This window comes from Papaver somniferum, chromosome 2 (assembly GCF_003573695.1).
Source record: "Papaver somniferum cultivar HN1 chromosome 2, ASM357369v1, whole genome shotgun sequence".
Classification (NCBI taxonomy): Eukaryota; Viridiplantae; Streptophyta; class Magnoliopsida; order Ranunculales; family Papaveraceae; genus Papaver; species Papaver somniferum.
In genome coordinates, this window is record NC_039359.1 from 178,754,081 (window position 1) to 178,778,381 (window position 24,301).

Genomic DNA, 24,301 nt, shown 5'->3' on the forward strand with positions numbered 1-24,301 from the left:
AGATCATGTGTGATGCTTCAAATTATGTTATTGGTGTTGTGCTAGGTCAGCGAGAAAACAAATTACTTCATGTGATTTACTATGCTAGCAAAACTCTGAATGATGCCCAGTTGAACTATACCACTACTGAGAAGGAACTATTAGCCATTGTGTTTTCCTTAGACAAGTTTAGACCCTATCTCTTAGGTTCTAAGATCATCATATATACTGATCATGCTGCTTTGAAATATCTTTTGTCTAAGAAGGATACAAAACCTAGATTTATTAGGTGGATCCTTTTGTTGCAAGAGTTTTCTCCAGACATTAGAGACAAAAAGGATGCCGAAAATGTTGTAGCATACCACTTGTCTAGGCTAGTTGTTAGTTCCCCTGATGATTCCCTTCCTATAAGGGATAGCTTTCCTGATGAACAATTGTTCTTTGTTACCCAATTACCTTGGTATGCAAATATAGTGAACTATCTTGTTACTGGTCGAATGCCCCAACAGTGGGGTAAACAAGATCGTTCTAGGTTTTTAACTGAGGTTAAGCACTTCTTTTGGGATGATCCTTATTTGTTTAAGTATTGTCCAGACCAGATTATTAGGAGATGTATAACTGAGAGTGACCAGTCCAGTATTATTTCCTTTTGTCATGATCATGCTTGTGGGGGTCACTTTAGTGCTAAGAAAACTGTTGCTAAGATATTGCAGTGTGGATTCTATTGGCCTTCGTTGTTTAAAGACTCCCACAGTTACTGTGTGACTTGTGAACGTTGCCAGAATTAGGAACCATATCCCGTAGGAACATGATGCCCTTGAACCCTATTTTAGTTGTTGAGGTCTTTGAAGTGTGGGGTATTGACTTTATGGGTCCGTTTCCTAATTCTTTTGGTAACTTATACATCCTTGTCTCTGTAGACTATGTCTCTAATGGATTGAGGCGGCTGCGTGTAAAACCAATGACCATAGGGTTGTGATTGAGTTCTTGAAAAATAATATACTTACACGTTTTGGTACACCGCGAGCTATAATTAGTGATGGAGGGTCGCACTTTTGTAATGGACCTTTTAGGCTTTTGATGAAGAAATATGGTATTACACATAAGGTAGCTACCCCATATCATCCACAGACTAGTGGTCAGGTAGAAGTTTACAATAGGGAGATAAAACGTATATTAGAGAAAACAGTTAATCCTAATTGGAAAGACTGGTCGTTTAGGCTTACTGATGCCTTATGGGCTTACCGTACTGCGTTTAAGACCCCCATTGGAATGTCGCCTTATCGACTGTTTATGGCAAGGCATGTCACTTACCTGTTGAGTTAGAACATAAAGCTTATTGGGTTGTTAAACAGCTAATTTTTTCACTCGACAAGGAAGGATCCCATAGGAAACTCGAGCTCAATGAGTTGGAAGAGATTCGTAGAGATGCTTACGATAGTGCTAAGGAGTATAAGAACAAAATGAAACTTGTGCATGATAGAAATATCTTAAGAAAGTCGTTTTCTCCAGGTCAAAAAGTTCTTCTGTATGATACCCGCTTGCATCTTTTCCCTGGGAAGTTACGTTCTCGGTGGACGGGTCCTTTTATTGTTCGCATTATCTTTCCTCATGGAGCTGTTGAAATCGAGACACCGGATGGTAGTAGTTCTTCGAAGGTTAACGGTCAGAGATTGAAACCTTTTTAGAACCCTTTCCTACAGGTGATATTGAGGAGGTACCTCTGGAGGACCCTGTTTACCCTTGATTGACCATCGAGGCGATTGTATGTTGTATATTAGTTTTTGATTTCTCTCTTCACCCAGGTACTGTCTTTCCGACTTCTCTCTTTACTAATTCCTCATGTTGCTTTACTGTTTGGTATTGCTCTTTCATTAGAAACATTGAGGACAATGTTAGATTTAAGTTTGGGGGTGGGGAAGAAACTTTTTGTTAGCCTTTAGTTGCAATAAATAAACTCCAGAGCCCAGAAATTTATGCTTATTAAGGTTAACACTAACCAATCTAAGTGGATGGGAACATCTTGGTTGTAGGAGTTGAGGAACCAATCTGATTAGATGGAAACATCTAAAGAGTCTATTCATAAAAGCACAGAGCTCGGGTGTTAGAATTTAAAAAAAACATGGTAGTTTCGCCATTTCTCGTTGAATCCTAATCCTTCTGTTTTTATTTTTTTAAAGTGATTTGGTGGGGCACACGATTCAAGTTGTTACCTTTGCTAGGGTGGAATAGAGTGATTGAGACACCGAAAAAAAATGAGACCAGACCATTAGACCAACCGGAATAAATTCAATAAAGTCGACCACTGGTGCCCTTGTATATGCCAGTTGTGTTGACCTAGAGTTAGGTTTATCGACCACTGGTCCCCTTGTATATGCCAGTTGTGTTGATATTAGTCAGACCGGTATCTCGGTCCATTAGGATAGGTTCACCTTGGCAGAGGCCTTCAGACAGATATGGGAAACACCGTTCACTTTTAACCATCTCTTTATCCATCTTCTTAATCTTTCCATGTGATTGGTTGACTCCGGTTATGATGTACAAAAACTATCTGAGTAGAGCTCTGTCACTTATATATGAATTTTAGTATGCTGAGTGCAAACTCGTGTACAACAATTGGAATTTCGCATCAGGGTACTTCCTCCTATAGTCAATGAGAGTATGCCAACCAAGGAGATTCTTTAGTGCCTACCAAGGTTCTCCATAGATAGCTAGGGTCTGGAGTAATGGTTTTATGGGTACACCTCTGGTAAACCCTCCGGAGACAACACTCCGCCACTAGGGCCACCTAGTGGTTTAACGGCTTGTTGCACGTGCTAAGTGTAGTCTTTTTTATTTTCTAGATTAGTTTTGCTCGAGGACTAGCAAATAATAAGTTTGGGGGTATTTGATAGACGCATTGTTAGTACTCATTTTCGTACTTATTATGGTGTTTTGTGTGTGTGTAGGTATTTTTTGGAAATAAATATTTTGGAAAAATCAGCTCGAAAAGTTGTCTAAAGCACCCGGAGGACACGTGTTATTCGGACTCTCACTTTTGGATAAGGGGTACCTCAATTTATAAGGGGCATCTTAGTTGGGCTCCTGCTGTTTGCACACCCGTTTTGGTTAGGGGGACACCATCCTCATCATTCAAATTCTGGTTTTGGCGGGAAAATGAAGAACATAACTGAGTGATTTTCGATCGAAGTTTGAAGGAGTTCTGGGTAGATTAAAGGGCTGAAATTTGTTGGGTAGTTGTGATATGTCCCAACAAAACTATCATGAGTGATTTGATCGATTAAAATTGGGATTCTCGGCGAGAAGGAAACAGAGAAGCGTGTGCATGGAAAGAGATGTTCACAGGATTACTCCGTGCCTGGATTGATTTGGCATGCTGAAGAAGCGTGCACCATCTAAGCAAGGATATTTTTCACGAATCATACAGCTGCAGACGCATGAAGAGGCGAGAAAGGAAAGAAAATTGTCCGAGATTATTTTTTATTTACTGCCGAGCTATGGAAAGATTTTCCGGAGTAATGAGCGAAGATTTCTGCTGTGGAGTATAAAAAGGGTCTTGAGGTAGCAAGAAAGGGTCTGGAGAGTTTGGGAGAGTTACAGAGCATCACAGAGCCGAAAAATCGAGTTGCAGAGAACACCATTTCTGCTGCTGCAGAACTGAAGAACACGAAGAACAGACTCACGAAGACAGTCGTTTATCAACAGTGATAACGACACAGGCGGGGGTCGTAGAACAACAACGACAGTTCTTTTATCGTTTTTGTAACAGTGTTTTGCAACAATTAAAACGTTGCAAACACCCGATTTTCATATTTTCTCCATTCATCATTTGTACACTTTGAGCAATGAAATCAACTTTTGAGCGCGTTTCACATGATGAGCTAAACCCAATCTTCCGGGGCGATGGAGGAAGCCATTCTTCCAAAAGTTATGTGGTAAAATTTATTTGAATTTATTTATGCAATTCTTTTATGATTATTTGCACCGAATGAAAATTGAGTAATGATTTTTATTAATTAGTTGTGTTTTCTCTTGATGAAGTATGCTTAGTTTAGGGCTTTTGATACTTCATTCTTGCGATTAACAATTGATGTTTTGAAAATCTAATTTAGGCAATGATTAGAATCACAATTTCTTTTGATTGGAGTTATATTGTCTAGAATTGCATGAAAAATTAACATTAAATTACATGAATTTTGGTGAATGGTGAAATCCTGAACCCCGGTCTCTCTAATATAATCAGTTTTAATTTGCTTTATTTTCTTTAGTTTTAAAATTTAAATCTAAAAGCACAACCTTCACAAGTCTTGAACGAACTCTATTTTTACTACAACAACTTGAAAACACATCAATTTTTGGCGCCGCCGACGCGGACTTGTCTTTAGGCTAGAGTTTTTAGTTTTTTTTTTTTAGGTTTTTATTTTATTTGTTCTTCTTTACGTTTTTGGGTTTTTGTCTTTTTCTTTCAGATTTTGGAATTTGGAGCGAAAGAAAATTTTGCCAAAGCTTTTGGTGAATACTTAAAGACTGGAGTAAAAGGCAAGCGAAAGGAGCGAAAGAAGAAGATTTTTTTTTATAAAAAAAAGAGAGAAAAAAAGAGAGACATTTTTATTTTTTTTAGACTTTCTTTTCTTTTGCACTTTATATTTTTGGACTTTGGACTTTAAATTTTGGGACATTATTTTTAAACCCTACGGAAGGGTAAATATAAACTGTTTGCAGAGAAGGACGGTGATTACGATATCACCTCGGCCCCTCGGGTTCGTACATGACATAGGAGTCGTGGCCCGAGTCGACTACAAAGGTTCATCCCCCGTCTGGTACGGGAGGTAAGTTTGTCGAAACACTCGCGAATCCCCTGTCAGCGAGTTACTGTCTTCCTTCGTATGCATATATGTTGAGGACTTGAAAACGGCTGCTTTAATTTCCTAGTAAAGGGCAAGGACTGGCCATACAAGATAAGGGTTCGGATTTCATCACCGTTCTCTTCTTGCCCGCCTTAGGAAAACGACACCAAACGCGAACCTAAAAAATTTTGACTAGAACGAGACCGATAGGGTAACGAGCTTAACAGGAAAGTCATTCGAAAAATATTGGTTACTCTTTTAAGCATACTTCGAAGTTCTTGACGGTTTCTGTAAGTTGAATGCGTGACTGCGCCGCCTTGTAATACCGGTGAGGCCTTGGGTATCAAAGCTCCACCGAGCTTCCCTCGCCTCTATTCAACTTACTTTGACTCGGATTGATTCCAGAGGGGTTTGCTTAAATTGTAACGAATTCCCGTTCGAAGGATTAGAAGCTGGTCTAGAAACAATCTAAGTGGAGCCATCATGCTTTTTGTTTGCTAGAAATCAGTAGGTTTGCTGTGGTGGAGTCAGCCTTGTTTGTGTTTGCATAGAACATCCCTTCCTTTTTAGGACTTTTCTTTTTGATTTTGTTTTTCTAGTGTATGCCCGAAGTTTTTAAACGGGCTTGGAAAAGAAACACTCTAGGTCGTTTGATTAGTGACAAACCTAGTAGTTCTTCTTGTGAAGGCGGGGAGCTCGAAGACTCTTCTTTTGAGAGCCCCGTTTTTGGAAACTTCAGTTTTGAGAATCTGTCTCTTCGTGAGGAAAGTACCCCTAGTACTCCTAGTCCTTTGGTAGTGCCAGAAATGGCAACTTTGAAAGCTTTGCTAAACCCAACTAGGACCTCTCGTCCGTCTTGTATCAAGTTAGCTGAAACCGAGGCAAATTATGAACTGAAACCTGGGACTTTACAGATGCTCCCAATGTTTTTAGGGAAGGAGAATGAGAACCCCTATTTTCATGTTAGGGAATTTGAGGAAGTTTGTAGTACTCTGAAAATTAAAAACCTAAGTGATGATGCGTTGAAACTTAGGTTATTCCCCTTTTCCTTAAAAGATAAAGCCAAATCTTGGCTGTATAGTTTGGACTCTGAGTCAATTGAAACCTATGACCAACTTACTTCTGCCTTTATACATAAGTTTTTCCCAAGGCATAAAACATCGTCTATTAGGACACAAATATGTACTTTTGCCCAACAAGAGGGAGAATCTTTATATAGGTACTTAGAAAGGTTCAATGACTTGATATCTCAATGTCCTCATCATGGTTTGGAGAAGGTTAGGTTAGTTCAGATCCTCTACGAGGGTTTAGATTATTCAACAACAACCATGGTTGAGTCCTTATGCACAGGTGGGTTTGAGAATAAAACTGTTGATGAAGCGATGACATTTTTGAATGAAATCGCCGATAAGACCCAACAATGGGAAAATAGTAGGGAACCCCAGAAAACAATTCTTCTAAGTAGAGGAAATGTTAATAGGGTAGAAGGATCTCATGAGTCAGATGCCAAAATAGCAGCTATAGCCAAAAGGTTAGAAGCCTTAGAATTAGGTCATTCTAGTGGTAGTAGTGGAAGAAATGAGCCTTTTTGGGAAGGCCATGCTGTTGAAGAGCAAGCCAATGCTCTTTATAACAACACTAGGTTTGATAACCGACAGAAGTTTGACCCATATTCAGAAACCTATAACCCTGGATGGAGAAACCATCCAAACCTTTCTTGGTCCAAGGGCCAGAATCAAGGTCAGTCTAGTAATGCTCAGGTTCCCCCAGGTTTTGGCTATACTAAGAATCCTTCAGCTCCGGCACAGTTTCAGAACCCTTCGGATAAGAAGATTATGAGTTTAGAAGAGTCTCTTGCTTTGTTAACTCGTAACACTGTGCAGTTTCAGCAATCTGTTGCTCAAGGTTTAGAAGAAAATAAGAGAATAGGTCAGGCTAACTCTCAGGCTATTTCCGAGTTGAAAACCCAGGTTAGTCAGATAAATGAGTCTTTAAGAGAAAGAGGTAAGTTTCCTAGTCAGACTCAACCCAACCCTAGAGGAATTAATGAAATAGGTGAAAGACCATCTGATCATGTGAATGCTATTAAAACCCTTAGGAGTGGTAGAGTGATAGACAACAAGGTTTCCATGCCTGATAGTGAACATGTTGTAGTTCACCCTTCTGAACCAGAAACTGAGGAGACTGATAGAGTCTCTAAAGAGACCAATGAGGGTCATATTGAGCCCGGCTTTGTCCCTAGAGCCCCATTCCCACAGCTGCTAGTTCCAACTAAGAGGGAGTCCAATTTTAATGATATATTGGAGGTTTTTAAGCAGGTAACTATCAACCTTCCACTACTAGATGCAATTAAGCAGATTCCCTCTTATGCCAAGTTTCTCAAGGATATGTGTACGCGAAAGCGAAAGCTTAATGTCCAGAAGAAAGCCTTTCTAGCTAGTCACGTGAGTTCTATTATTCAGAATACCACTACTCCTAAGTATAAAGACCCAGGGTCCCCTACCATTTCTTGCACAATAGGTAAATACCATTGAGAAAGCGTTGCTTGACTTAGGAGCTAGTGTGAACTTACTGACATATCATGTGTACCTTAAGCTAGGCTTGGTGAGATGAAACACCTACCCAGATGACACTTCAGTTAGCTGTAGGTCCGTTAAAACCTCGTGGTGTGATCGAGGATGTTCTCATAGAGGTGACAAGTTTATTTATCCATTGGATTTTGTTATCCTAGATACCCAACCTGTCCCTGACCCAGAGAACCAGATACCGGTAATTTTAGGTCGCCCGTTTTTAGCTACATCCAATGCGATCATTAACTGTCGAAATGGTATTATCAAATTGTCTTTTGGTAATATGACTATTGAGCTAAACATTTTTAATATTAGTAAGCTACCCTCTGAACTAGATGACTTGAGCATAGAAGAGGTGAACATGATATGAACATTAGTCGAGGAGTCATTACCAAACACTTTGTTAGAAGATCCATTAGAGAAATGCCTAGCTCACTTTGGGATTGATTTTGATGATGATAATGTGATTAATGAGGTGAATGCTTTGTTAGACTCAACCCCCTTTGTTAGATACTAGTAACGAATGGAAACCTAAGTTCGAACAACTACCAGTTTCTAAGTCTACCCTAGTTCCTTCGTTAGAAGAGCCTCCTAAGTTGGACCTAAAACCATTGCCAGATTCCCTGAAATATAGGTTTTTAGGCCTATATGAGACTTTACCTGTGATTATTTCTTCCGTCTTGGATAGTGACCAGGAAAGTAGGCTAGTAATCGTCCTTCAAAACAACAAGGAAGCTTTAGGGTGGACCATAGCTGACATTAAGGGTATAAGTCCCACTGTTTGTATGCATCAGATCTATTTAGAGAGTGATACCAAACCTTATAGGGAGATGCAACGTCGACTAAACCCTAATATGAAAGAGGTAGTTTGAAACGAGGTCCTTAAGTTGTTAGATGCAGGCATTATCTACCCCATTTCAGACAGTAAGTGGGTCATCCCCGTTCAGGTTGTTCCCAAGAAATCCGGTATTATTGTAGTCCAGAATGATAACAATGAGTTAATCCATACCCGAGTGACCATGGGTTGGCGTGTTTGTATTGACTATAGGAAATTAAACAAGGTCACTAGGAAGGACCACTTTACCCTTCCCTTCATCGACCAATGCTAGAGAGATTAGCTGGACATAGTCACTACTGCTTTTTAGATGGCTACTCTGGATATAATCAGACCGTTATTACCCCAGAAGACCAGGAGAAAACCACTTTTACCTGTCCCTTTGGTACCTTTGCCTATAGACGCATGCCTTTCGGGCTTTGTAATGCCCCTGCGACTTTTCAGCGTTGCATGATGAGCATATTTTCTGACATGGTAGAACGGTTCTTAGAAGTCTTTATGGATGATTTTTCAGTGTTTGGTTCGTCTTTCGATGAGTGCTTGCATCATTTGTCACTAGTGTTGACTAGGTGTAAGGAAAAAATTTAGTGCTTAATTGGGAGAAATGTCACTTCATGGTTCGTTCAGGAATTGTTTTAGGGCATATCGTATCTTCTAAGGGTATAGAGGTAGATAAAGACAAAGTTGACCTTATTAAGACTTTTACAGGTCCCAAAAACCGTAAGAGATATTAGGTCATTCTTAGGGCATGCATGTTTTTATCGTCGATTCATTAAGGATTTTAGCCTAATTTCTAGACCTCTTTGCAATTTCCTTGCAAAAGATGTTAAGTTTGTCTTTGATGATGTTTAGAGGATTTTTAGAAGCTTAAGAATTTACTCACTACCGCCCCCATAGTCCATGCACCCAACTGGAACCTACCCTTTGAGATCATGTGTGATGCTTCAAATTATGTTATTGGTGTTGTGCTAGGTCAGCGAGAAAACAAATTACTTCATGTGATTTACTATGCTAGCAAAACTCTGAATGATGCCCAGTTGAACTATACCACTACTGAGAAGGAACTATTAGCCATTGTGTTTTCCTTAGACAAGTTTAGACCCTATCTCTTAGGTTCTAAGATCATCATATATACTGATCATGCTGCTTTGAAATATCTTTTGTCTAAGAAGGATACAAAACCTAGATTTATTAGGTGGATCCTTTTGCAAGAGTTTTCTCCAGACATTAGAGACAAAAAGGATGCCGAAAATGTTGTAGCATACCACTTGTCTAGGCTAGTTGTTAGTTCCCCTGATGATTCCCTTCCTATAAGGGATAGCTTTCCTGATGAACAATTGTTCTTTGTTACCCAATTACCTTGGTATGCAAATATAGTGAACTATCTTGTTACTGGTCGAATGCCCCAACAGTGGGGTAAACAAGATCGTTCTAGGTTTTTAACTGAGGTTAAGCACTTCTTTTGGGATGATCCTTATTTGTTTAAGTATTGTCCAGACCAGATTATTAGGAGATGTATAACTGAGAGTGACCAGTCCAGTATTATTTCCTTTTGTCATGATCATGCTTGTGGGGGTCACTTTAGTGCTAAGAAAACTGTTGCTAAGATATTGCAGTGTGGATTCTATTGGCCTTCGTTGTTTAAAGACTCCCACAGTTACTGTGTGACTTGTGAACGTTGCCAGAATTAGGAACCATATCCCGTAGGAACATGATGCCCTTGAACCCTATTTTAGTTGTTGAGGTCTTTGAAGTGTGGGGTATTGACTTTATGGGTCCGTTTCCTAATTCTTTTGGTAACTTATACATCCTTGTCTCTGTAGACTATGTCTCTAATTGGATTGAGGCGGCTGCGTGTAAAACCAATGACCATAGGGTTGTGATTGAGTTCTTGAAAAATAATATACTTACACGTTTTGGTACACCGCGAGCTATAATTAGTGATGGAGGGTCGCACTTTTGTAATGGACCTTTTAGGCTTTTGATGAAGAAATATGGTATTACACATAAGGTAGCTACCCCATATCATCCACAGACTAGTGGTCAGGTAGAAGTTTACAATAGGGAGATAAAACGTATATTAGAGAAAACAGTTAATCCTAATTGGAAAGACTGGTCGTCTAGGCTTACTGATGCCTTATGGGCTTACCGTACTGCGTTTAAGACCCCCATTGGAATGTCGCCTTATCGACTTGTTTATGGCAAGGCATGTCACTTACCTGTTGAGTTAGAACATAAAGCTTATTGGGTTGTTAAACAGCTAATTTTTTCACTCGACAAGGAAGGATCCCATAGGAAACTCGAGCTCAATGAGTTGGAAGAGATTCGTAGAGATGCTTACGATAGTGCTAAGGAGTATAAGAACAAAATGAAACTTGTGCATGATAGAAATATCTTAAGAAAGTCGTTTTCTCCAGGTCAAAAAGTTCTTCTGTATGATACCCGCTTGCATCTTTTCCCTGGGAAGTTACGTTCTCGGTGGACGGGTCCTTTTATTGTTCGCATTATCTTTCCTCATGGAGCTGTTGAAATCGAGACACCGGATGGTAGTAGTTCTTCGAAGGTTAACGGTCAGAGATTGAAACCCTTTTTAGAACCCTTTCCTACAGGTGATATTGAGGAGGTACCTCTGGAGGACCCTGTTTACCCTTGATTGACCATCGAGGCGATTGTATGTTGTATATTAGTTTTTGATTTCTCTCTTCACCCAGGTACTATCTTTCCGACTTCTCTCTTTACTAATTCCTCATGTTGCTTTACTGTTTGGTATTGCTCTTTCATTAGAAACATTGAGGACAATGTTAGATTTAAGTTTGGGGGTGGGGAAGAAACTTTTTGTTAGCCTTTAGTTGCAATAAATAAACTCCAGAGCCCAGAAATTTATGCTTATTAAGGTTAACACTAACCAATCTAAGTGGATGGGAACATCTTGGTTGTAGGAGTTGAGGAACCAATCTGATTAGATGGAAACATCTAAAGAGTCTATTCATAAAAGCACAGAGCTCGGGTGTTAGAATTTAAAAAAAACATGGTAGTTTCGCCATATCTCGTTGAATCCTAATCCTTCTGTTTTTATTTTTTTAAAGTGATTTGGTGGGGCACACGATTCAAGTTGTTACCTTTGCTAGGGTGGAATAGAGTGATTGAGACACCGAAAAAAAATGAGACCAGACCATTAGACCAACCGGAATAAATTCAATAAAGTCGACCACTGGTGCCCTTGTATATGCCAGTTGTGTTGACCTAGAGTTAGGTTTATCGACCACTGGTCCCCTTGTATATGCCAGTTGTGTTGATATTAGTCAGACCGGTATCTCGGTCCATTAGGATAGGTTCACCTTGGCAGAGGCCTTCAGACAGATATGGGAAACACCGTTCACTTTTAACCATCTCTTTATCCATCTTCTTAATCTTTCCATGTGATTGGTTGACTCCGGTTATGATGTACAAAAACTATCTGAGTAGAGCTCTGTCACTTATATATGAATTTTAGTATGCTGAGTGCAAACTCGTGTACAACAATTGGAATTTCGCATCAGGGTACTTCCTCCTATAGTCAATGAGAGTATGCCAACCAAGGAGATTCTTTAGTGCCTACCAAGGTTCTCCATAGATAGCTAGGGTCTGGAGTAATGGTTTTATGGGTACACCTCTGGTAAACCCTCCGGAGACAACACTCCGCCACTAGGGCCACCTAGTGGTTTAACGGCTTGTTGCACGTGCTAAGTGTAGTCTTTTTTATTTTCTAGATTAGTTTTGCTCGAGGACTAGCAAATAATAAGTTTGGGGGTATTTGATAGACGCATTGTTAGTACTCATTTTCGTACTTATTATGGTGTTTTGTGTGTGTGTAGGTATTTTTTGGAAATAAATATTTTAGGAAAAATCAGCTCGAAAAGTTGTCTAAAGCACCCGGAGGACACGTGTTATTCGGACTCTCACTTTTGAATAAGGGGTACCTCAATTTATAAGGGGCATCTTAGTTGGGCTCCTGTTGTTTGCACACCCGTTTTGGTTAGGGGGACACCATCCTCATCATTCAAATTCTGGTTTTGGCGGGAAAATGAAGAACAGAACTGAGTGATTTTCGATCGAAGTTTGAAGGAGTTCTGGGTAGATTAAAGGGCTGAAATTTGTTGGGTAGTTGTGATATGTCCCAACAAAACTATCATGAGTGATTTGATCGATTAAAATTGGCCGAATTCTCGGCGAGAAGGAAACAGAGAAGCGTGTGCATGGAAAGAGATGTTCACAGGATTACTCCGTGCCTGGATTGATTTGACATGCTGAAGAAGCGTGCACCATCTAAGCAAGGATATTTTTCACGAAACATACAGCTGCAGACGCATGAAGAGGCGACAAAGGAAAGAAAATTGTCCGAGATTATTTTTATTTACTGCCGAGCTATGGAAAGATTTTCCGGAGTAATGAGCGAAGATTTCTGTCGTTGTGGAATATAAAAAGGGTCTTGAGGTAGCAAAGAAAGGGTCTGGAGAGTTTGGGAGAGTTACAGAGCATCACAGAGCCGAAAAAATCGAGTTGCATAGAACACCATTTCTGCTGCTGCAGAACTGAAGAACACGAAGAACAGACTCACGAAGACAGTCGTTTATCAACAGTGATAACGACACACAGGCGGGGGTCGTAGAAGCTGAACAACGACAGTTGGCTTTTATCGTTTTATGTAACAGTGTTTTGCAACAATTAAAAACGTTGCAAACACCCGATTTTTAATAGTTTTTCTCCAATTCATCATTTGTAAACACTTTGAGCAATGAAATCAACTTTTTAGCGCGTTTTCACAATGATGAGCTAAACCCAATCTTCCGGGGCGATGGAGGAAGCCACTCTTCCAAAAGTCATGTGGTAAAATTTATTTGAATTTATTTATGCAATTCTTTTATGATTATTTGCACCGAATGAAAATTGAGTAATGATTTTTATTAATTAGTTGTGTTTTCTCTTGATGAAGTATGCTTAGTTTAGGGCTTTTCATACTTCATTCTTGCGATTAACAATTGATGTTTTGAAAATCTAATTTAGGCAATGATTAGAATCACAATTTCTTTTGATTGGAGTTATATTGTCTAGAATTGCATGATAAAAATTAACATTAAATTACATGAATTTTGGTGAATGGTGAAATCCTGAACCCCTGTCGATAATCAGTTTTAATTTGCTTTATTTTCTTTAGTTTTAAAATTTAAATCTAAAAGCACAACCTTCACAAGTCTTGAACGAACTCTATTTTTTTTACTACAACAACTTGAAACCACATCAATAAACAAACTAGGTGCAATCAAAGTTCAACCACCGTTAGTCAATCAAATTAATGAAAACAAAAGATAAACCGCAATTATCTAGTTTCCCACCAACGGTACTAATAGAGCTTCTCAATCCCAAAGAAGACTTTAAACCGAGCGGTCGTAAGAGATTTCGCCTAATTAGGTTACTCTCTTCTCCGAATAGGCGGCTTCACCAGTAGCAGCATAACAAGAGGTAGTTTGCTGTTACGAAAGATTAGCTTGATAGAAATGCAAACTTCAAGTATTTATAGACTAGGATGTTTGGACGCCAAGGAATTTCGGAAACCGAAAATATTCTCAAGATATTCATTAAAGCACAAATTCCGTTTCCATAATTCCTGAAAATGCTCTGTCCAAAAATAATGATCGAAATCTCTCAGAAAATCTTTAATTAGTAAATGCACATTACTAATTCTTATTTTCCTAAAAATGAAATTACTAACCTTAATTAAAAGATTCTTAACTTATTTATGTTTCGGTCCTGGGATTCTCTTCCCTTAGCTATTAAGGAATAACTTTGAACAATTAAATAATAAATATTCACAGCATGTGTTCAAAGTATGTCGACATCCTAACTTTGTAAGTTCTCTTTCATACTTACAACCTTGAAACCGATTTTCCACACTTCCAAACAAGTTTAAAATTGGTTCATCTGACTTTCAAGAACTATGCGAATGATCAAATAACATTCAATTAAAAATCGCGGGTTTAACGGTTCTACCAAAACAAGTTTTGGTTCTACCTCCATGTGAGTACTGTGCATAGTCACACTAGCTTTCCAAAATTCGTTTGACTAGGTACTAGGATCGGTTCCCCACATATATATGGTATCTAACTTGAATATGTTGCACATGTCCATAGGATCGGTTCCCCTTTCTGTTATAAACCTGTTGTACCTCATACAAGGATCGGTTCCCCTTTGTGATGTACTGCACCTCTTACTAGGATCGGTTCCCCTTTTCCAGATTTGGTCAGACATAAAATCACAAACCCAATCATACCATCTCAGGTGATTACTTAAGATCGTTTCACTAATAAAAGTCATAGCAATACATAAGTCAGGCCTTTGTGAATAGTTTTACCAAGAACACAATCAAGTCATGAGCGGTTCTACTAATCACACATATTGGTTGTTCATGAGATAAGCAATGAATAAAAAAACCAATAACACCTGGCGATTTCCTTTTCGATTGACAAACCAAGTTCATGAATTTACTTCCTTAGAACACATGTAAACATTGTTCCCTAGGATGAAATCCTCACCTCATACCCATACATAATCACAATAGCATTCAAATGATTATGGTGATGTCTTATCTACAAAGTTTAATGGTTAAGCAATAAACCTCGTATTGTATTCCTTAATACTATGTCTATCTAGATTTCAAATATGCTTCGCAGTTTTGTTTTCAATATGCACGACTTGAAAGATACGTTAAGGAATGAAACAGTTCAAGTCAAATATCACTAACCTCAAGTGGAAGGATGATTGTTGTCGTTGTAGATCCTTGCTTCTTCACATCTTCAAGTCTTCGCAATACTTGTAATGTCTCATATCCTAATACTTCAAGCTAACTTATACGAAGTTGACTCTAGTACATAATCAAGCGACTCTTAACATGAGTTTTGATTCACCAAAATATGACAACCAAACTTGGCATACCAACGCTTGGTGCGTTCGAGCTATGCTCTAACAATAACGTTCATTACAAGTGGACAATTCCAGGGCTTTGTGAGAAACCTTGTGCCACAAGGCGAGTCTTGATACATTGAGACTTCATTCTTCCCACTGTGCTCTATGAAAAATAATCATGTATGTCCCATAGGCTTTACACTTGGTTGGTTAGCACTACCACACCAAATACCCGTATATCTGCCAAAGAATTAAGTTCTACCTGGATTGTGTAGGCCAAATATGTTATTTATTTGAAATTAATAAAAATAAATAATGGTTCGATATCATTGTGCTCTACTTATGGAGTAACTATTTATGTATTATATCATCACTATGCATGCGTGATCCTTCCATTGACTCATGTGCATTCTCATAATCCGTCAGGATTTCATTGTTCTCTAGAATCATTTAAAACTTTGGAGCGTCCTCCAGTATTGATTCATGGACTTAGTTAGAGTCAATAAAATGAGATGATTTCATTAATGATACAAATTAGGTTGTGCCTTACTCATCTACTTCCTTTCTAGGTGATTATTAATCAAACCTGGTGGTCTCTCCATCTTCCTTTGTGGAGCCACGACCTTAACTACACTTCCACCAAGTGTAGTTGCAACACCTTAGTCTATGGTGTACCCCATACTGAGGATTTATAATCTTGTGGGATTATTTGCAGTTGGTATGTGTGATCTTGTCACGTTGCCGATATCAGTGCACTTTCTGAAATCGATTATTCTTTATCATTTCACATTTACATTTGTGGAGTACAAGAATTAATGTGAGACACAGTGGGAACACATCACGACAATTCCTGTCGTTCCCTTAGAAACTACTTTTTCCTATCTCCCCCTAACGACGGGAAGACTATCTTATTAAAATGACAACCCGCAAATCTAGCGGTAACAAATCTCCTGCCAAAGGTTTTAAAATGCGGATAATCGTTGGAAATTCTTGTCCAACATAGTCACTTAATCATTTTGATGACCCATCATAGTACGATGTGGATTCGTAAGGGCACATATATAGTGCAACCAAAAATGCGTAAGAACACAAAATGGCAGGCTTATATCCAGTTACCAACTGGTACGCAAAGAATGGTTGACCACTTGTGGGTCTAAAACGAATAAGTGAATATACGTGTAATATTGCATGTTCCCCAAGCATTTAAAGGTAGGTTTGTATGCATAACCATGCCTTAGGCACCATATGTAACCTTTTGATGATAGACTTTGCGAGACCATAAGGTATAAGATGCTCTGCATTGGTCCTATTAAATATAAAATAACCATCAAGTCCTTTTGATGTGCATTAGCTAGCATTTACAAGGGGTGGTGAGCCCTTACATGTATAATACATGCTAGTAGTTTTCCAAACGCAAAATTTCTCGGGAACTATAACTAGTCCAAAATGTGAAAACATTCACCAGAGCCATAAGTCACTTTAATGGTCTGCATTCTGCATGAATATTTTTCTAAATTTCACCTTGTTTTCTTTGTAATATGGATTTATTACCATTTGCATCTTTGGATGGTCTCAATCCTGTTTTACTGAAGACTTTGTTAAATGAGCGATATACTTTCTTACTAAAAAGAAATAGGGAGGCAGGGGGCGGTTGTGCGTCTAGTACCTTAGAAAACACTTATTGAGAGATATGTCGTCATTTCGCATTCTGTCAATCTTTCTCCCGTTTTTGTTCACTCAAATAAATTGATGTTCGTATGATTCCTTTCAAAACGATCATCATGTCACAATGAAAGTGGCTTTATGGTTATGCCCAAAGCCTGTATGAGTCAATTCCCAACATTTCGTCGTCGGAGTCAATATGGATTCAATAATCCAAATACTATAGTGATTTACATTTCACTAGATTGACTCACTAGTTTCTCTAATACATTAGAGACTATAAAAGATGCGTTCAATTACATTTTCATTACCGTGAGTTCCACATGATATCCACTTGCATGGGTTTCTGTGGAATTTAACAAGGTGTGATTATCTATTGGTACATGTAGAGATTTTGTGACGTCTTTATTCTATCTTGAAAACAAATTTTGAGTAGTGCTTCACTCGATGATCCAATCCTCGTAGTCAAATTATAAGGATATTGTTCAACAACTAGTTTAAATTCCTTAAGCTAGTGGAATAAAAACAACTATGAGTTAGACACTTGGGTCTTGAGAGTTTTAATAAGTGGTGTGGCCTTATTACGTAAAAAAAGTGGGATTCAACTCAAGTACTTTACAATGAATATATATTACGTGTCACCCAATATATCTCAAGTGCTTTAGAGAATTTATGTCTCGTGTTTTCATTCCATAAGTGCAAACATTGGATCTAGTTCAACTCAATAAGACAATCAATTGGCCCGGCAAAGTTCTTGTTTCCATTAAAATTGATGTGAAAACTGGTTGCTACTATGATACACAAATTACATTGTATATACCAACACCTATGACCAGGTGCATTTCCAACTCTTTCATTTATGATGGGAGCTACAATTACATTTTAGTTGATCCCATACTCGGTTGATACTTGTGTATTGGTGGTAAACTACCGAAGACAAAAGTACATCTTTATCTCATGATACATATGTCCCTTTTCACATGCTTTATATGAGTCGGTACGTCTAACCCTCATTCGAGGTTTTTTCCATTTTCAACTTTGCTACATTTAACTTTGTTGATGGCGGTTTTTAGTTCAAGGGCTAAATTCGTAAACCCTGTATTTAATGCGCTGTCATCCTGCAAAGGAACAGAAGCCATTTAAAAGCAATGAGTGCTTAATCCTCTTCGCTCACATATGTATTGAGAAATTCAATATATTTGTATATATGAAATTTATTCAGAATGGTGCATGCAACAGCAATCCCAAATATCCTGTGATTTTTATCTTCCACCGGCATTATTCGTTAACGCATTACTTGCCTAGTATTTTCCTACGCTATGTTCCCATCCGAACTCTCAATATTGACATGACATGACGATTAAATATTCACTCTCAGCAGAGTAGCATGAGTCTCCCGAAGTGTCAGTATTGAGATCTGCATGGAAGTACCCACATAGGCTGCATCACTCTCTGACAAAGAGAATTTTGTATCGATGCACTTTTAAGTTAGCTTGATTGAACGCGCTTGAATTCCTTAAGGAAAATCTAGACTGTTAATAACAGTCTCAGAAACGATCACGGCCACACGATTTGGCCGCGTAATTCAACAAGCCTAACCCACTCCCAGTAGAACTAGGTGACCATCATGAGCACCACCGGCGGCCCCACTAGCATCCCATCCGGTCGAGATCCATTTATTCCACATACAATTCCTTTGAACGCCAACCCTAACATGGGTAATCGTGGTGTTGAAAAGGAGAGCTCAAACGAGCTAGACTGTCCAAAACGGTCTTATAAACATCACGACCGTCCATCTTCTCCAGCCTAGTTGGACGGCTCGTATTTTCCTGCAAACGATTAAGGAAGCGCTAGCGTGTCCATTGGCGGCCCAGCATCTCCCTTGGTCGATTGACCTGCCCGCGGAAAGTCTGTAGAGCAACAAATAGTTTACCCGAACTAGGGCAAACACGCTCTTTCCAAAAGCCTAATTTGGGTCGCGGCAGTATACAACTGTTGCAAATAGATCATGTCCGTCCAACTTAGCCAGCCTGGTTGGACGGCTTAAATCGCGTTTCAGATGATCAAGGAGGTGCACATGAGTTCACCACCAGCCCATCTTTATTCCCATTCGATCGACTTACCCAAAGGAAGTCAATCACACACCAAATCATTCGATTGAACTAGGGAGGACGCGACTGTTTTGAAACCCTAATTGGTGTTTGCGGCAACATCTTACTGCCGCAAATCGATCACGACCATCCATCTTCACCAGCCGAATCGAGTGGCTTAGATCTAATTTTAGATGGCCCAGGAGATGTCAACATATTCACCAGAGGCTCGTCTTTGCACATGGACAATCGGCCCGTTCGAATCAGTGCCCAACGCTTTGGTTCGACTAGCCAAAACAGGGTTGGTCGCGCGGCCACTAAACCCTAAATTGCGTCAACATCAATATGTAACTACCGCAAATCATCCCGCCCATCCAACTTCGCCAACCTAGTTGGATGGTGAAGATTTTTTTTTAGAGAACTAGCAAAGTAGCATTGTGATCACCGGTCATCCCTCCTCCACAGGGAGCGATCGACCAAGGGACATCTCGACTATAGGGTCCTCAAACTATCACCCAAAGATGGTCGGTTGTGCTACTTTTAAGACGCGCTCAATCCGTGACTGATTCAATCGAGCTCAAAAACACGATGCTTCTAGCACATCGATTATTTTCAGCTGCTTATTCGAAAGTGATGCTTCACATACATCGATTATAAGCAATACTTTATAAATATTGGTTTCACAAATAATTTATTATTTAACCAAAAAGCACCGTGTGCTGCTTTCAGCGACGAGTCCCGCGACTCGACCCACTTACTCGAGACATCAAACATGTCACAAACTGGGGTATTGGTCTGGCGGTTTACATCGTGCGGCGTGCAACGCGCCCATTACGAGAACGTGTCAAGGAAGAACGGACGATTAATAGCAATGAGATAGTGGGTGAAGGCGTGACTAGTTTCCCCTCATAGTGGAAACGTGGTGATCACCACTCTATACACAACTCCACTTCTCCATTGCCTAATCACCTCCACTTCCTACGAGATCAGCGGTGTTCGAACATGACTTGTATAAATAGGTTTTTCAACCAATTCAAACGGGACACAAGTGTTATCAACGCAAGTAGCCAGAAACCATTTTCTGATACAAATCATAAAATAGCCACACCTTCATAATTCAACATTCGGATCTCAAACACCTTCTTCGCTTCCCTCCCTAAGATCAACCCTTCTCCTTCACCTACCGAATTGAATTTGGAACGACTATTTCTTGGTTTAGGCCAGAGTCTTACAGATTGATCTCTCGAACTCAAAAGTACTCATGTGCAGTATATTTGTTTAGGGTTTGAATTCGTTTCTCATCAACACAACCAAATTTACCAATAACAGCAGAACCATTTTTTATCCTCAAACAAACTTAATTTGAGAAATTTCTTTATCTCAACAGTCTAAGAGAATCTCACTACACATATCAACCACTTACTTTAGGTTGAATAGATTACTCAAGATAGTTCTCTTGTTGTCATACTTCAACATATACTGGTTCGTTAGTATCATGGATGAAGTACATAAAATTGAAATTTTCTGACTCATATCACTTTTTGTGAATTATTCCAAAAAAAGTTTTTCTTTGAAAAACATGTGATTTTATTTGCAAGTATCTTTTGAAACTACCGACTCTTTAATAGTTGAGCAAGTGGATTACATTCCACGAAACATTTAAATTTGGGGGAAAATATCAAGTATCCAATAATGGTGTTCAAGTACTTTTAAACCCCAAATAAATATACTTGAATCGAGTTGGTACAACCAATTGTACAAAAGACGTCATTCAACTATAGCTAATATCATATTCAAGAGAACTAAATAACATTAACCAAAATTCTTAATGAACGAGGTCAACAGTCATAATTTAAATTGACCGTTTATATAATATGGACTTATCTTAAGGGGAATAAAAATAAAACCCAAAACTAAGCATATTCTTAAAAATAGATAAATAAGCCCAAAAAAAAAGAATACCAAATTTGGGGATACATGAAATAGTTGGGGAATATATGCCGGCATGGTTTTTTGATGCTGCTGGCATGGTCGATGGATTGTCGGCATTAAAAAACCATGCCAGCATATATCCCCCAATTATTCCATGTATCCCCCAATTTGGTCTTAAAAAAATCGATGTAAACATTAGTTACATACCTCACACTTCATTTTGGTTCCTGCCATATACAGACAAGACCATAACTGTCCTAATCGCGCAAGATCCAATCCAGAACAGGATAGGACCGGGTTGGCTGGGTCGGCCATGATTTTACTATACCTGGATAGGTTCAGGTTGGACCGGACCGGGTTGGCTGGGTAGGCTTGGGTGGACCGGACCACGTCGGGTCGACCAGATCTGGATTTACTTCTCCACTTTCCACGGATCTGGACAGTATGCGTTATGCTTTTCCGTCATCTCATTTTCAGAGAATTCCAAACGACTGATTCCAAACTATCACAGAGAGATTAATCAAAATGAGTATAACCGATTAGAGATTAATGAAAGTGGGTACATACACAATACCAAAATAAATCAAATAATTCATGATTATTTCTAATCAATCAAAGATTAATCAAAGTGACTCCTGGTTAGTACATAAACAGTACCAAACTAATAATCAAAATAATCCTTAATTCTTGATTAAATCAATTTTCGCCGCAGATTTAATATACCCAGTGTATATGCCAAAATCAAAAACAGGAAAAAGAAAGAAAAAAAATTCCAACTTAGCTTATTTGATTCCAGCGTTGATGGAAATCATCCATGTAGAAAAAGAAAAAAAATCAATCGATCCCATATAGCTCGGCGGTACAACTTCGTGTATGATAACGTGACTGAGGACAATCATAGGTGAAGAAAAGAGATGTAGAGACAAGAAGGAGAACCATCATATTAGAGGGATTAGTCATTTTATTACATATGTTACATTATATACATATAAAGGGGTAACTAGATGGACCGCACATCCATGGACTGTAGGTCCTGTAACATATAAATAAAAATTATAATAAATATATAATTTTTTTTAAGATATCTCATTATTTGGTTTTTTACATTATATTCTCCACCTACAAATAAATAGATAAAACATCAACAAAAAGAAATTAAAAAAAAATCACAACATTTCAATTAAATTCACAAACTTGAATGAAAATTAATTAATTTATTTATGATCCGTGATCGCCAATTATAGAGAAATCTATAATACAAAACAGAAGGGGATTCTGAGTCTTGGATGGTCGGATAGCATTTTCAAAGACAAAGTTGTAACCATCCCAGTCTCATCCCAGCCATAGATATATGATGGATGTAAAAATTGTAACCTCTTTTCATCACGAATATACTTTGACTGGGTTCCCTCATAATTAAGATCATAAATAAAAATTATAATAAATATAAAAAACAAATTAAGATATCTCATTATTTGATTTTTTACATCAGATTCTCCACCTACAAATAAATAGATAAAACATCAAAAAAACAATCAGAATAAATATTAACAACATTTCAATTGAATTCACAAACTTAAATTAAAATTAATTAATTAATTTATGATCCATGATAACCAATTGTAGAAAAATTACATGATAATCTATTGTACTTTTATTTAGTCATATATCAAGAAGAAAATATAATAAAAAAATAATAAAAAGATACAAATCATTTATGAAGAATAAAATCTTATAGCATGCCCACATAAGAAACAAATTAAAGCACAAAATTGTTTGGAAATTACCTTGGTGATATGAAGACGTTTGCTGTCAAGAATCGCAACCACCATTTTCATTCCTATTAATCAACTACTTTAATTGATAAATATGTGCAAAGAATCATAATTGCCTAATGGGTTTTGCATGTTTTCTCCTGAACCACGCATCACAAATCAAGAATATAAAGCACAGTTTGGACAAGTTAGCCTGTGTAAGTGATGGCCAAGATTTCATCTCCCAATAGATAAATTTATGGCTGTAATTTCTCCCATAAAACTAACATTTAAGACTCATTAAGGAAATATAATAAATATAGTGAATGATTAATATGATAATTGCCTAAACTAATTAGTGTTTCACACTAATTGCTCATGATAACATTTTTTTTCACAAATTGCTCATCATAAATAATCTATTAATTTTTCCATTATAAATTTTCCCCTAATTAAATTAATAAAGTTTCATTTTCACTAATAACTAATTTTGTTAAAAATAGAAACAATATCAATAGATAATAGTTGCGACAATAGGTGGTGGAAGCGGGATAGGAGGTTGAATGGATCACTAATCTAATAATATCAATAGATATTAGTTACATCACGAATTAAGCCCTATAAACACATAAATAACCACTAATCTAAGGAACAAGTACAAGAGACTCGGATCTTTCGTTTATGCAATCGTATTAAGAAAAATCAATATTAATACTTCGTTACTTCACTTTCTTATTATTGTCATCCAACTTCAAGTTACAGCTTCATGGAGACTAGGTTCCTTCAAAAAAAGAAAAAAATAAATCAATTTACCGTGTTCCCTCAATCTTCTTCCACCAAAATGTACATCTTTGACCAATCAAACTACTCTCATGTAATAATATTTGAAAAAAAAAATCTTTTTACATTGCTTCATGTATGAATTTTTGGGGTTTTTATCATTTTCTTGAATTTCATTTGTTGTATATATTTAACCGTATACATTTTCAAAGATAGCCTACTTGATTGCGATAATAATCTCATAAATGAAATTTGTATTTTTTTTATTATCCAGATTATGAAAATTTGGCTATCGCATGTCACCAGGTTTTTAATATATTCACAACTTTTTGCTTTAGAAATATGAGGTTTTCTCAAGTACCAAATTTTCCTTTCTGTTTGTTTAGATTTTAGTGGAAGTAGCATTTTTGTTTCATCTTGATACATACACTTAGATAGAAACTTATAAAATTATTTAGATTACACTTTATAATTTGACAACCAATTGGTATTTACAAAATGATCATATATGAACGTCCCGTTTTTCAGGCTTCTGTTTCAATGCCCAGAAGGATTTGACTAGAAAGTATTTTCAATTAATAATATAACATAATTATAAGTAATTCATATAACATGCTTAAAATCTAGGCAGGTACATTAATTTATTGTCGGGGTTTGTTGAACTTAAATATTAGTATAAGTGTCTTATTAATCGTGTCTCATTAATTGCTCATAATGAATGATTTATTATTTTTTTCATTTACCTTAACCAATCAAATAAATACATAATTTTAACATTAATTATATCAAAGATACTATTAGCGATAGTGGAATAAGTAGGAGTGGTAGAAACAGTGGCGGGTGTTAGTGAGTGGTGGATGCGGTTGAGTAGTGTATGAGATAATATTAGTGTTGGTGGAAGAAATAATGGAGT

At 37.7% G+C, this 24,301-nt stretch overlaps 1 long non-coding RNA gene across 1 annotated transcript; it reads right to left on the reverse strand.

Moving 5' to 3' along the window:
- Positions 1-22,048: 22,048 nt before the first annotated feature.
- Positions 22,049-23,003, reverse strand: LOC113354280. Its single transcript, XR_003361773.1, has 2 exons — positions 22,642-23,003; positions 22,049-22,355 (listed from the first exon to the last, which is right to left on the reverse strand). It is a non-coding gene; the product is annotated as an uncharacterized LOC113354280 (long non-coding RNA).
- Between the last annotated feature and the right edge of the window lie 1,298 nt (positions 23,004-24,301).